The sequence below is a fragment of the Columba livia genome, chromosome 11 (assembly GCF_036013475.1).
Source record: "Columba livia isolate bColLiv1 breed racing homer chromosome 11, bColLiv1.pat.W.v2, whole genome shotgun sequence".
In the NCBI taxonomy this organism is placed as follows: domain Eukaryota; kingdom Metazoa; phylum Chordata; class Aves; order Columbiformes; family Columbidae; genus Columba; species Columba livia.
The window spans coordinates 21,930,442-21,943,737 of record NC_088612.1 but is presented as its reverse complement, the minus strand read 5'-3'; the positions used below and the strand labels follow the sequence as shown (position 1 = coordinate 21,943,737).

Genomic DNA, 13,296 nt, shown 5'->3' with positions numbered 1-13,296 from the left:
ATTGCACGGGGCATGTGTGGAGCAGGGCAGAGAGGGCTGGAGCAGGTAGTTGTGGCCGAGTGGTGAAGGCGATGGACTAGAAATCCATTGGGGTTTCCCCGCGCAGGTTCGAATCCTGCCAACTACGGGCTGCAGTTCCCTTTTGGGCTGCCGGCAGCTGACCATTCTGCAGCTGTGGGACTCAGCTCCACACTGGACCTGCTGCCCAGGGAGACAGTCATACCCCCTTGACTACAGCACCTGTCCTCCTTCCCCTCAGAACCACCCGGACGAAGGGGAAATCCTGCTCCCATTGCTAAGCTAGGCAAGCTGGGGGAAGGCAAAGGGCCAGTGCTGAGCAGGAGCCATTGAAGGGGCTCCACTGATGCTGGATCTTCAACAGAACATTACAGCCTTGTCACACCTGACATCCCCAGCAGCACAGCCCCACCGGCTGTCTTCCCTACACCTGAAACTACAGCAGGTCATCTACAAAGAGAGCCTGCACACCATGGCCCGCATTACTATCAAAGAAGGGAAGACACCTCATGGTTCTGAGATCATGCCAGCACTCACAAAGTGCTCCTTGCTTTAGGTGTCATGAAGAACAGACTGGTGTGACAGGTCGTACCTTGCATCCTGGGGGAATTCTGCCCGACACATCCCAGCCTTTGCACACATAGGCAGCTTTCCTAGGATCTTTCCATATTGGTCCTAAAACAGATGGGGAGTGGGGGTGGGTTTCTCCTGTCTCCTCCTCTTCTGGGAAACACACAGAAGTACAGAAGAGGATGCGTTGTGACTGTGGCATCAGGATACCCTCACTTTCCATTACAGACCCTGATGTGTGGATAGAAAAGAGCTGGAGGCTTCCCAGATGGCTTCTTTCAGACTCATGCAAGCTGCTCCCAACTGAGAAGCAGTAGAGGAGGGGCTGCAGACGGCCTGCCTGGGTGGGTTCTTGAAAGGAAAGGGATGCCCTGGAGGGCCCATGCAGAGAGGGCCCAGAGAAGGAGAGAAAATCCCATTGCTGGTGTGTGGTCTGTTCCACACAGCCATGAAGGTGTGGGTGGTGGAAGCAGTGCAAGCCGAGGGGAAGTTCAGGGAGGTTGGCAGCATTGATGAAGAAGGAAAGGGGCAGTAGAAGAGCAATCTGGAGCTGAGCCAGGGACCTCTTGGTCTGCGGTCAACTGCTCTCCCCTGAGCAACAGCTCCTGCAGCAGGCAGGCTGCAGCTGCTCTCTCCATGCTCCCTTCCACAGCCACACCCCAACCCTCTCCATCCTGCTTTTACATTTGTCTGCTCTACCTGGTTACTGTGTGCTCTTGTCTATGGATGGAAGAGGCAATGAGCAAAAACCTGCCCAAAGTTGCAGGTTTCAGTACTGCCACCCTGTCCCTTGCAGTGTACTTCAAAGTGGTGAAGTGCAGCAGCAGTAGACACAATTGCAACCAGCTGCGTTGGTGGTATAGTGGTGAGCATAGCTGCCTTCCAAGCAGTTGACCCGGGTTCGATTCCCGGCCAACGCAAGGAGGTTTTTCTTTCGCTGCGAGCCAGAGCGTTTGGCAGCCGCTCAGATGCTCCTTGTCAAAGCCACAGAGCCCGGCTCCTCCTGCTGCTCACGGCAGCTCTGCCTCCACACCTCCATGTTGCCCAATCCAGGGGGCAAGGGGGAAATTCTCAGCCATGCTGCTGCATCCCAGCAGAACAGTCCCATGTCCTGGCTCCAGGCTGGGCTCAGAAGCAAGGAGACAAGGATTTTTGGACTGACCCAGACAGCTCGACCTGCTGCTCCTGGTTGCACCTGGAAATGGGCCATTCTCTGTGTCCCCCGACACCCTGCAGACGTGTTTCTTGGTCTCTGTTCTGTGCCACTGCATTTGCTCCTTCTCATTAAAGACTTTGTGCAGCATAGCTGGAGACTCATGGTGGTCGGTCTCCTCCTGTCTGTTGTTCAGCACCCCTGCAAGAAAGAGGGAGAACCTACTCTTTCCAATGTCAATGCTTTTGGCCCCATTCAGGAACAGTGCCAGGGTGGGTGGAATTCACTGATATGACACCAGAACAACAAAAATAAGCAAGCATGCAAGAGAATGGAAGAAAAGTGTCAGAGAAATTCATTTCACAAGAAGCAGCTTGCAGTTCCTTCAGGAATATCCAGCTACTCCAGCACGGATGCTCCAGATGCCCAAGAGTATCGCAGATGGGTCAGTGCTGTGGTGGCACCTGAAAACAGCTGTGTGCAGCAAACAGACTGAGACAGAGAAAGCCACATGTGCTGGAGGCAATTGCATTGGTGTTTCCCAGACTAGGGGAAAGCAGGCTTGTCCTCCTCCCCATCTGCAGAGCCCTGAAGGTCCCCTCTTGTGTCTGGGAAACTGGGGACTGAGCTGCCTGGTGGGAAGGGAGAAACAGCAGTGTCCCCAGGACATCCCCTGCCTGCTGGGGGGAACTGTGTGCTGTGCTCTGGCTGCTGGTCCACAGCCTCCTCTGCCTTGCTGATGGGCACTTTGGAAGTGGTGCCTGCAGAGAAAGCAAAGGAGAAGGTGTCAGTAGCAGAGAGAGGGGGCTCAGGCTGTGGGTCAGCCCTGGGCAGCCCTGGGTGTCCAGAGGGCAGGAGGGCAGCAGTGCAGGGAGCACCTGGTGAACGCTGCAAGGGAGCAGCAGTGTCTGGTGGGGCTGGAGCGAGGCCAAAAGCAAGTAGCAGAGGATGGTTTTGATCCATTGACCTCTGGGTTATGGGCCCACCACGCTCCCGCTGCACCACTCTGCTCCCCCCAGCAGCTCTGCAGGGACCTCCCCAGCCCTGCCTGATGCTGCCTGGACCTTCCGGCACCAGTGCTGCTGCTCAGGCCTCCTGCCCTCCTCTTCCCTGCACCCTTCACCAGGCTGCACCAAGCTCTCCCTGCAAACCTCAGTGTCCCCGTGCTCGGGCTAGCAAGTGCAAGGGCCTTGCTTTGTCCTTCTCCCCTCATCTCCTGCCCATAACCTCTCTTGGGGACTTGTTCTTTAGCACCCATCCTGGCTCTGCAGGAAACCTTGGAGCGAGGGGCAGCCTTGCTGCTCTGCTGGACAGAGAGGAGCTGCTCTGTAGTGAGCTGGTGAGGGTTGAAACTTTCTTAGAAATAGAGCTCTCAGGGGCTGTGGTCCCCTCACGCTTTCCCTCTTATTCCAGAACCTACATGGGGAGCATCTGCACATGGAACAGAAAAGCCACCTGGGAAGCCTCCTGTTCTTCTGTATTCACCTGTCAGGCTCCATAATGGAAGGGGGAGATCTCCCGATGCCACAGTCACCCCAAATCCTATTTTCCACTTCAATATCTATCCCAAAAGAGGAGGAGACAGGGGAAACCCATTCCCGGTGATCTCATCTGTATGTATAATATGGGAAATTTCCAGGAAAGTTTTTCCAAGGTTACAAGGGTTGGGTAAAAGTCCAGCCAAAAACCGCCATTATGTCAGGCAAGATCTCTGATTTACGATTTGTCTGTACTTCATCATTAGCACTGAGGCCCCTGCATGCAAAGCAGGACCATTTCTGTGGCTCATAGTCAGTGCTGGCTGCTTCCCTTCCCCCATCTCCCAGCCTGTCTCATAACAGTCTCCCTTCATGAGATAGCAAAAGTGATGGTCACTTTGTAAAGTGCTGGCATGATCACAGAACCGTGAGGTGTCATGCCTTCTTTGATAGCCATGAGGACCATGGTGTGCAGGCTCTCTATGTGGATGAGCTGCTGTAGTTTCAGGTGTAGGGAAGACAGCCAGTGGGGCTGTGCTGCTGGGAATGTCAGGTGAGATGAGGCTGTGAAATTCTGTGGAAGAACCCACACCCGTGGAACCCTTTTCATGACTCCTGCTCAGCACTGGCCCTTTGCCTTCCCCCAGCTTGCCTAGCTTAGCAATGGGAGCAGGATTTCCCCTTCAACCAGGAGGTTCTGTGGGGAAGGACAGGTGCTGTAGGCAAAGGATCTAATATGCTACCCTACAACTACCACCAGCCCTGGTTGTCTCCACAAAGTTGCCTATCCTTCTTCCCTGGAAGCAGCCAAGATGCCATCTGGGATGTGAAATCAGCATCATCATGGTGATACCAAAAACTCAGCAAAATACTCCTTAACACTGTTTTGAAAGTGTTAAAAAGCAAGCATTTTTATTGCAGCGCACTGGATGCTCCAAGGATCGTTCCCCTAATAGAGCACATGTGCAGGAATCACAATTCTTGGTATTTATTACACTTAATAATTGCATATTCTTTTTTTTCTACTACTTATTTCATGCCCTATGTCGAAAGTCCTTTTTTTGTATCTAAGGGTCTTCATCTGGGTCTGTAGTGGCCCCTGGTGGTCTTCACAGCCTGGTACCCCCTGAATTACAAGTGTCCACTCTTTGACATCGTTTCTTGAGCACACGTGTTGTTGTTTCATTACACTCCACACAAAAAGTCATGTAGCTTTTCTTCATCTAGTGGGTGTGGTGTGACTGGTGCATCAGGATACCCTGCTTTTACATTTGTCTGGTCTACCTGGTTGCTGTGTGTTGCTCAATGAATGGAAGAAGTAATGAGCAAAAACGTGTCCAAATATGCAGGTCTCAGCACTACCACCCTGTCCCTCACCTTCACCAACAGTTTCTATCAGGTCACCTTGCCCAGAGCATTCCTGGGACAACTTGCAGCATCTAAGACTGGCTACCACCCAGTCCAGCTTTGCCAGGCCTGCCCTGGTGTGACTGGGAGCCACCTCCACACCCAACAGTGTTGTGAAAGAGCAGCTGAAGGCATGGAGAGGACAGCTTCCTCTGACTCCCTGGCTACCTGCAGTGTCAGGGAGCAGCAAGGGCAGGGCTGTACCAGGAGGGAGGACAAGGTGGGAGCTGTGCGACAGTGCAACACAGCATGGGCTGGGCAAGGCCCTGCAATCTAGTGTGAAAAACATGGCCCCAACTGCTGTACAACTTGGTTATAGGAGGCAACAGTGCCTAGGAGTAAGAGCTTTAACCTCAAGGTCTATGTGATCTTAAAAGCCAAACACAAACTACTCTCAGTGGGTGAGAACATCCCATACAGCACCTGTAGAGCCAGGTCAGGTGGTCAAAAATCAACTCCTAAAGAGGGGTCATAGGAAGGATATGTGGGGAGAAGTACAACACAAGGCCCTTGTCCTTGCCAGCCCTGGTGTGGGGGCACAGATGTTTCCAGGGAGAGCATGTTCCTGCCTAGTGAAGGGTGCAGGGAAGAGGAGGGCAGGAGGCCTGAGCAGCAGCGCTGGTGCTGGCAGGCACAGGCAGCATCAGGCAGGGCTGGGAAGGTCCCTGCAGAGCTGCTGGGGGGAGCAGAATGGTGCAGCGGGAGCGTGGTGGGCCCATAACCCAGAGGTCAATGGATCAAAACCATCCTCTGCTACTTGCTTTTGGCCTCGCTCCAGCCCCACCAGACACTGCCTCTCCCTTGCAGCATTCACCAGGTGCTCCCTGCGCTGCTGCCCTCCTGCCCTCTGGACACCCAGGGCTGCCCAGGGCTGTCCTACACCCTCAGCAGAGGGGACTGTGGAGCAGCATAGCACAGCTCAGAGTTCACCCCAGCAGGCAGGGGATGTCCTGGGGACACTGCTGTTTCTCCCTTCCCACCAGGCAGCTCAGTCCCCAGTTTCCCAGACACAAGAGGGGACCTTCAGGGCTCTGCAGATGGGGAGGAGGACAAGCCTGCTTTCCCCTAGTCTGGGAAACACCAATGCAATTGCCTCCAGCACATGTGGCTTTCTCTGTCTCAGTCTGTTTGCTGCACACAGCTGTTTTCAGGTGCCACCACAGCACTGACCCATCTGCGATACTCTTGGGCATCTGGAGCATCCGTGCTGGAGTAGCTGGATATTCCTGAAGGAACTGCAAGCTGCTTCTTGTGAAATGAATTTCTCTGACACTTTTCTTCCATTCTCTTGCATGCTTGCTTATTTTTGTTGTTCTGGTGTCATATCAGTGAATTGCACCCACCCTGGCGCTGTTCCTGAATGGGGCCAAAGGCATTGACATGGGAAAGAGTAGGTTCCCCCTCTTTCTTGCAGGGGTGCTGAACAACAGACAGGAGGAGACCGACCACCATGAGTCTCCAGCTATGCTGCACAAAGTCTTTAATGAGAAGGAGCAAATGCAGTGGCACAGAACAGAGACCAAGAAACACGTCTGCAGAGTGTCGGGGGACACAGAGAATGGCCCATTTCCAGGTGCAACCAGGAGCAGCAGGTCGAGCTGTCTGGGTCAGTCCAAAAATCCTTGTCTCCTTGCTTCTGAGCCCAGCCTGGAGCCAGGACATGGGACTGTTCTGCTGGGATGCAGCAGCATGGCTGAGAATTTCCCCCTTGCCCCCTGGATTGGGCAACATGGAGGTGTGGAGGCAGAGCTGCCGTGAGCAGCAGGAGGAGCCAGACTCTGTGGCTTTGACAAGGAGCATCTGAGCGGCTGCCAAACGCTCTGGCTCGCAGCGAAAGAAAAACCTCCTTGCGTTGGCCGGGAATCGAACCCGGGTCAACTGCTTGGAAGGCAGCTATGCTCACCACTATACCACCAACGCAGCTGGTTGCAATTGTGTCTACTGCTGCTGCACTTCACCACTTTGAAGCACACTGCAAGGGACAGGGTGGCAGTACTGAAACCTGCAACTTTGGGCAGGTTTTTGCTCATTGCCTCTTCCATCCATAGACAAGAGCACACAGTAACCAGGTAGAGCAGACAAATGTAAAAGCAGGATGGAGAGGGTTGGGGTGTGGCTGTGGAAGGGAGCATGGAGAGAGCAGCTGCAGCCTGCCTGCTGCAGGAGCTGTTGCTCAGGGGAGAGCAGTTGACCGCAGACCAAGAGGTCCCTGGCTCAGCTCCAGATTGCTCTTCTACTGCCCCTTTCCTTCTTCATCAATGTTGCCAACCTCCCTGAACTTCCCCTCGGCTTGCACTGCTTCCACCACCCACACCTTCATGGCTGTGTGGAACAGACCACACACCAGCAATGGGATTTTCTCTCCTTCTCTGGGCCCTCTCTGCATGGGCCCCCCAGGGCATCCCTTTCCTTTCAAGAACCCACCCAGGCAGGCCATCTGCAGCCCCTCCTCTACTGCTTCTCAGTTGGGAGCAGCTTGCATGAGTCTGAAAGAAGCCATCTGGGAAGCCTCCAGCTCTTTTCTATCCACACATCAGGGTCTGTAATGGAAAGTGAGGGTATCCTGATGCTACAGTCACAACGCATCCTCTTCTGTACTTCTGTGTGTTTCCCAGAAGAGGAGGAGACAGGAGAAACCCACCCCCACTCCCCATCTGTTTTAGGACCAATATGGAAAGATCCTAGGAAAGCTGCCTATGTGTGCAAAGGCTGGGATGTGTCGGGCAGAATTCCCCCAGGATGCAAGGTACGACCTGTCACACCAGTCTGTTCTTCATGACACCTAAAGCAAGGAGCACTTTGTGAGTGCTGGCATGATCTCAGAACCATGAGGTGTCTTCCCTTCTTTGATAGTAATGTGGGCCATGGTGTACAGGCTCTCTTTGTAGATGAGCTGCTGTAGTTTCAGGTGTAGGGAAGACAGCCGGTGGGGCTGTGCTGCTGGGGATGTCAGGTGTGAGAAGGCTGTAATGTTCTGTTGAAGATCCAGCATCAGTGGAGCCCCTTCAATGGCTCCTGCTCAGCACTGGCCCTTTGCCTTCCCCCAGCTTGCCTAGCTTAGCAATGGGAGCAGGATTTCCCCTTCATCCAGGTGGTTCTGAGGGGAAGGAGGACAGGTGCTGTAGTCAAGGGGGTATGACTGTCTCCCTGGGCAGCAGGTCCAGTGTGGAGCTGAGTCCCACAGCTGCAGAATGGTCAGCTGCCGGCAGCCCAAAAGGGAACTGCAGCCCGTAGTTGGCAGGATTCGAACCTGTGCGGGGAAACCCCAATGGATTTCTAGTCCATCGCCTTCACCACTCGGCCACAACTACCTGCTCCAGCCCTCTCTGCCCTGCTCCTCGCATGCCCCGTGCAATGACACCCTGCTCCTTGGAGCTTCAGGGCCAGACTTCACTTCTAGGCCAGCATTTGGGCCCTTCACTGAGCAGGACAGGTGGCAGGCTTCCAGAGGCCCCGACAGCTGTCACCACAGGGGCTAGGGCTGCACATCTCAGCACCTTCTCCTCACACAGGCTCCTGGCATATCCTGCCGTGGAAGGATGGTTTCACTCCCCAGATGGTGTTTGGTCTGCTTCCAGGAAAGAAGAGAAGGCAACTGCGTAGGGACAGCCAGGGATGGTGGTAGTTGTGGGGGTGGGCTTTTAGACACTGCTTTGCTTCTCTAATTTATCTGAGGGTGTCTCCAAGCCTCCTTTGATCACCAGGGTGTGGACATTCCTGCAGGGAATATGGTGACCTCCAGGCAGCACCTCCAGCCTCTTGGGGACATAGGGAGGTATCAGCTCTTGAACAAAGACTATGACATTTGCTGTGCAGGTTTCTGATGTGTAGGAGGAAAGGACAAGGGGCACCCTGGCTGAAAATAAGTGAGGTGGGTAAAAGTGAGAACAAAGCAGTAGTTTGGTTCTCTGGGAGGGAGACAGGAGAGCTTGTTTTGGTGGAATAGCTGTGTCTCAAAATTATTTCCGGCACTGCAGGCTTTGTCAAATTCCTGAACATGGACCAAAATATTAAAAGATCCACAAAATCAATCATTTCCATCAGTATATGAAAAGAACCCCTATTCCCTTTCGGCTCTGTAGCAGGAAAACGGCATTAGGGACTCAGTGCTGAGATGGTCCACGTGGCAGTGCCTTTCTCCCCTTTCCCTTCCCCCAGCTTGCCTAGCTTGGCAATGGGAGCAGGATTTCCCCTTCATCCAGGAGGTTCTGTGGAAAAGGAGGACAGGTGCTGTAGTCAAGGGGATATGACTGTCTCCGTGGGCAGCAGGTGCAGTGTGGAGCTGTGGAGTCCCACAGCTGAAGCCTGTAGATTGGCAGGATTCAAACCTGTGTGGGGAAACCCCAGTGGATTTCTAGTCCATTGCCTTCACCACTCGGCCACAACTACTTGCTCACGCCCTCTCTGTCCTGCTCCTCGCATGCCTTGTGCAATGACACCCGTCTCCTTGGGAACTTCATGGTCAGGCTTCATTTCTAGCCCTGCATTTGGGACTCAATGCTGAGGTGATCCACGTAGCAGTGCCTGTCTGCACACAGAACACACGTGGGTGGTGGTTGCAGTTGAGAGAGTGACCAAGAGGAGAGGCTTGAGAAAGTGTCTGGTGGGGGCTGGCAGGTGGAGGGTGGTCAGCCTGCTCAATGGAGGAGCAGGACAGACGCCAGGCTCTGATCTGGAGGAGCAGGAAGCTGATGAGGCTCTGATCTGGATGAGCAGGAGGCTGACGATTCTCTCATCTGGAGGAGCAGGCGACAGAACAGCCCACAGGTGGTGTAATGTTGAGCAGAGCTGCCTTCCAAGCAGTTGACCCAGCTTTGAGCCTGGCCAATGCTGACAAATGTCTCTTCAGCCTGGATCCAGGATGGGTGTCCTATGTGTTCTGCAGGCAGCCTCTTCTGCTTCAAACTAATCCCACCGCCTCCCTGCACTCTTGACACTGGGACTGGTATTTTCAGTATGCTGGGAAGACGCCAGGCTAGTACAGGGGCCAGGAGACAGGCATGTTTGGTCTGGCACAGAGCTGCACCTCCTGCGATGGTTGGTTGCACCTGGCAAGAAAAGCATCCTGCAATGGTGGGGGACAGATGAAAACTGACAACATCTAGGTGGTGGTCTAGGGACAGACGGTGCTCCATAAGCCCAGATATAAAACGGCAGAGTGTAGTTGGAGGACAAAGCTTCTCGAGTTCGGATTCCAGGCTTGCTTAAAGAAAAAAACCCAACTTCTTTTCTGTGCTGTCAGTGTATGTGGGCTTGTGTTAGCACAGTATTTACCGACGCCAATTCTGGCATCTCCAACGCTACAAGAAGGTGGACTTATGAAGAGGGTATCATGATTGCGCATGCTATGTTCCCCACTGAAATGCCCAGTCTAACCCCACCTTGCAGTCACACTGCTTCTGCCTGGATCTGAAAAACAGATCGTTTCTCTATTACACTCCATACTCATCCCCTGGAGTTTATTCCAAAACACAAATAAAAGAGACAATTGAGATGATTGGTTTTCATACTAAGTTTGGAAACAGCAATTGAGAGGATGGAAAGTTAAGTCAAATATCTGTATGTTAATGTCAATCTGTATGTAACTACGAATCCACAACGAACAATTGGGAACTGATCCCGCAGAGCCGTGATCACCAGGTTATAGGCTCAGGGTCGATGTCTGAGTGTTTTCCGGGGGCTCTGGTATCAGTTCAGGGATCTCTTGCCACAATAGTGGTAAGATCAAGAGAGAAGCCAAGGCTCTTCCTTGCAGAGCAGATGGCTACACGAGGGAGGAGGAGAATAAACACCATCAGTCTCCAGCTATGCTGCAAAAAGTCTTTAATGAAAAGGAGCAAAAGCAGTGGCACAGAACAAAGACCAAGAAACACGTCTGCAGGGTTCAGGGGGACACAGAGAACAGCCGATTTGCCAGGAACAAGCTCCACACAAAGCACTTGCCTTTCCCCATTCTGCTCCACCTGCTGGCCATCCCAGACCAGCAAGAGCAGTCCCTAACTCCAGCACCCTCCTCCAGCACCAGGAGGTTCAGCAAAGCAGAAGAGAACGAGCCCTTTCTCAAGGAGCTCAGAGCAAAGCAGAGCCAGAGGAGGCACAGCGAGGCCTGACGTGCAGCCAGGAGCCGTGGGCACAGGTCCCTCCTGCCAGCTGGCATGAGGACACCCAGCCCATCTGCAAGGCCTGGCCACACTCCTGCTGTGCAGTCCCCATCATTCTTCCTGCTCATGAAGGGACGATGCACCAGGTTCAGCAGTTCAGACGGCAGCGGAGAGGCGTCAGGCACAGCCCTGACCCCCCCAGACCAAGGGAGCCCCCAGAAGAGATGGGAACCCCCCCAGTGCTGAGGGAGCTCCCAACAGCAGCTGACAGAGAGGATCCCACAACTGTGTTCTGAGGGAAAGAAGTGAGGATGGGGCCTGGCAGGGTCACCACCACTGGAGAGGCCTCAATGGCCACCGTTGAGTCACCACAGCGGGCGACACAGGGCTCACTGCAGCTGCTTGCAAGTGGGGTTGGGCCAGAGGAACCACAAGGTGGTGGGATACACGGTCTGAAGCAAGACATCTCTCAGGGAGGGAGGGAAAGCTGAAACACAGAGCATAGAGACAACACAGAACCTCAACTTCAGTCTGTCCTTCTTGTCCTCATTTCTCTCTGCAGGGACACTTGACTCCCCTCCATCTCCTTTTGGAGGTCCATGTCTAGCAAGGGCCTGAATTTGATCTTGCTGGCATGTACAACCCCCAGGGCATCCCTTTCCTTTCAAGAACCCACCCAGGCAGGCCATCTGCAGCCCCTCCTCTACTGCTTCTCAGTTGGGAACAGCTTGCATGAGTCTGAAAGAAGCCATCTGGGAAGCCTCCAGCTCTTTTCTATCCACACATCAGGGTCTGTAATGGAAAGTGAGGGTATCCTGATGCCACAGCCACAGCACACCCTCCTTTGCACTTCTGTGTGTTTCCTAGAAGAGGAGGAGACAGGAGAAACCCACCCCCACTCCCCATCTATTTTTGGACCAATATGGAAAGATCCTAGGAAAGCTGCCTATGTGTGCAAAGGCTGGGATGTGTCGTGCAGAATTCCCCCAGGATGCAAGGTACGACCTGTCACACCAGTCTGCTTTCATGACACCTAAAGTAAGGAGCACTTTGTGAGTGTTGGCATGAGGTTCTGTGGAGAAGGAGGACAAGTGCTGTAGTCAAGGGGGTATGACTGTCTGCCTGGGCAGCAGGTCCAGTGTGGAGCTGAGTCCCACAGCTGCAGAATGGTCAGCTGCCGGCAGCCCAAAAGGGAACTGCAGCCCGTAGTTGGCAGGATTCGAACCTGCGCGGGGAAACCCCAATGGATTTCTAGTCCATCGCCTTCACCACTCGGCCACAACTACCTGCTCCAGCCCTCTCTGCCCCGCTCCTCGCATGCCCTGTGCAATGACACCCGGCTCCTTGGAGCTTCAGGGCCAGGCTTCACTCCAAGCCCTGCATTTGGGACCTCCCCTGAGCAGGACAGGTGGCAGGCTTCCAGAGGCCTTGACAGCTGTCACCACAGGGGCCAAGGCTGCACATCCCATCACCTTCTCCTCTCACAGGCTCCTGGCATATCCTGACATTGATAAAAGGAACAAAAGTCTTTTGGAAACCCAACTTGGCATAATGTAACAACACTAGGCCTAATGTAGCAAGTCCAGGTATCATATATCAGGAACTTAAAAGAGAATTGAGTAGCTGTAGAGAGTGGACATGAGGTAAAGCCCTTCGTTTGCAAGGTGAGCAAGTGAAATGATCCACTAGATGAAGAAGAGCTAGGTGGTATTTTCTGTGTAGCAGAACAAAACGACAATGTGTGTGTGTGAGTGTGTGTGGGTGTCTGTGTGTGTGTGTGTGTGCAAGAAACTGGGTTGAAAAGTGGACATGTGTAATTTAAGCGGTACCAGGATGTGAAGACAACGGGGGGCCACTAGAGACCCTGGATGAAGACCCTCAGATACCAAAAAAGGACTTCCAACATCCGGCTTGATTATGTAAATAATCTACGTTTAATATATTAGCTTAGCGGTAGAAACAAATGAATATGCAATTAATGTGTGCAATTAATACCAAGAGGTGTGAGTCCTGCACGCATGCTCGATTCAAGGTATGATCCTTGGAGCATCGGGTGCACTGCAATAAAAGTACATGTTTTTTAACACTTTCAAAACAGTGTTACGGAGTATTTTGCTGAGTTTTCTGTACCACCATGATGATGCTGATTTCACATCCCTGATGGCATCTTGGCTGCTTCCAGGGAAGAAGAGTAGACAACATTGTGGAGACAACCAAGGCTGGTGTTAGTTATAGGGTAGCATATTAGATCCCACACTCCTTCTCAAATTTAACTCCTCTCCTCTCCTCTCTGCACCTCTCCTCCCCACTCTTTATCCTCATGTCCTCTCCTCGGCCATTAATCTCTCACCCTATACTCATAGCAGAACTGCTCCAGGCCCCTGATAATCTTTGTGTTCTCCTTGGAGCCACTCAAGTAGGTCTGTTACTCAAAGTGGGGTCTCACAAAAGCGGAGAAAGTGGAGTACAGGGGGACAATCACCTCCATTGACCTTCTGGTCACACTGCTGCTGACACAGCCCACGATACAACTGGCTTTCTGGACGTCAAGAACACAATGGCAGCTTGT

The 13,296-nt window shown here is 53.1% G+C and overlaps 6 non-coding genes across 6 annotated transcripts; 2 read left to right on the top strand and 4 right to left on the bottom strand.

Moving 5' to 3' along the window:
• Positions 1–45: 45 nt before the first annotated feature.
• TRNAS-AGA (transfer RNA serine (anticodon AGA)) lies at positions 46–127 on the top strand. Its single transcript has one exon. It is a non-coding gene; the product is annotated as a tRNA-Ser (tRNA).
• Positions 128–1,436: 1,309 nt separating this feature from the next.
• Positions 1,437–1,508, top strand: TRNAG-UCC (transfer RNA glycine (anticodon UCC)). Its single transcript has one exon. It is a non-coding gene; the product is annotated as a tRNA-Gly (tRNA).
• Positions 1,509–6,474: 4,966 nt separating this feature from the next.
• Positions 6,475–6,546, bottom strand: TRNAG-UCC (transfer RNA glycine (anticodon UCC)). The gene has a single exon. It is a non-coding gene; the product is annotated as a tRNA-Gly (tRNA).
• Positions 6,547–7,855: 1,309 nt separating this feature from the next.
• On the bottom strand, positions 7,856–7,937 carry TRNAS-AGA (transfer RNA serine (anticodon AGA)). The gene has a single exon. It is a non-coding gene; the product is annotated as a tRNA-Ser (tRNA).
• A 995-nt stretch (positions 7,938–8,932) lies between these two features.
• TRNAS-AGA (transfer RNA serine (anticodon AGA)) lies at positions 8,933–9,015 on the bottom strand. Its single transcript has one exon. It is a non-coding gene; the product is annotated as a tRNA-Ser (tRNA).
• A 2,916-nt stretch (positions 9,016–11,931) lies between these two features.
• TRNAS-AGA (transfer RNA serine (anticodon AGA)) lies at positions 11,932–12,013 on the bottom strand. The gene has a single exon. It is a non-coding gene; the product is annotated as a tRNA-Ser (tRNA).
• Between the last annotated feature and the right edge of the window lie 1,283 nt (positions 12,014–13,296).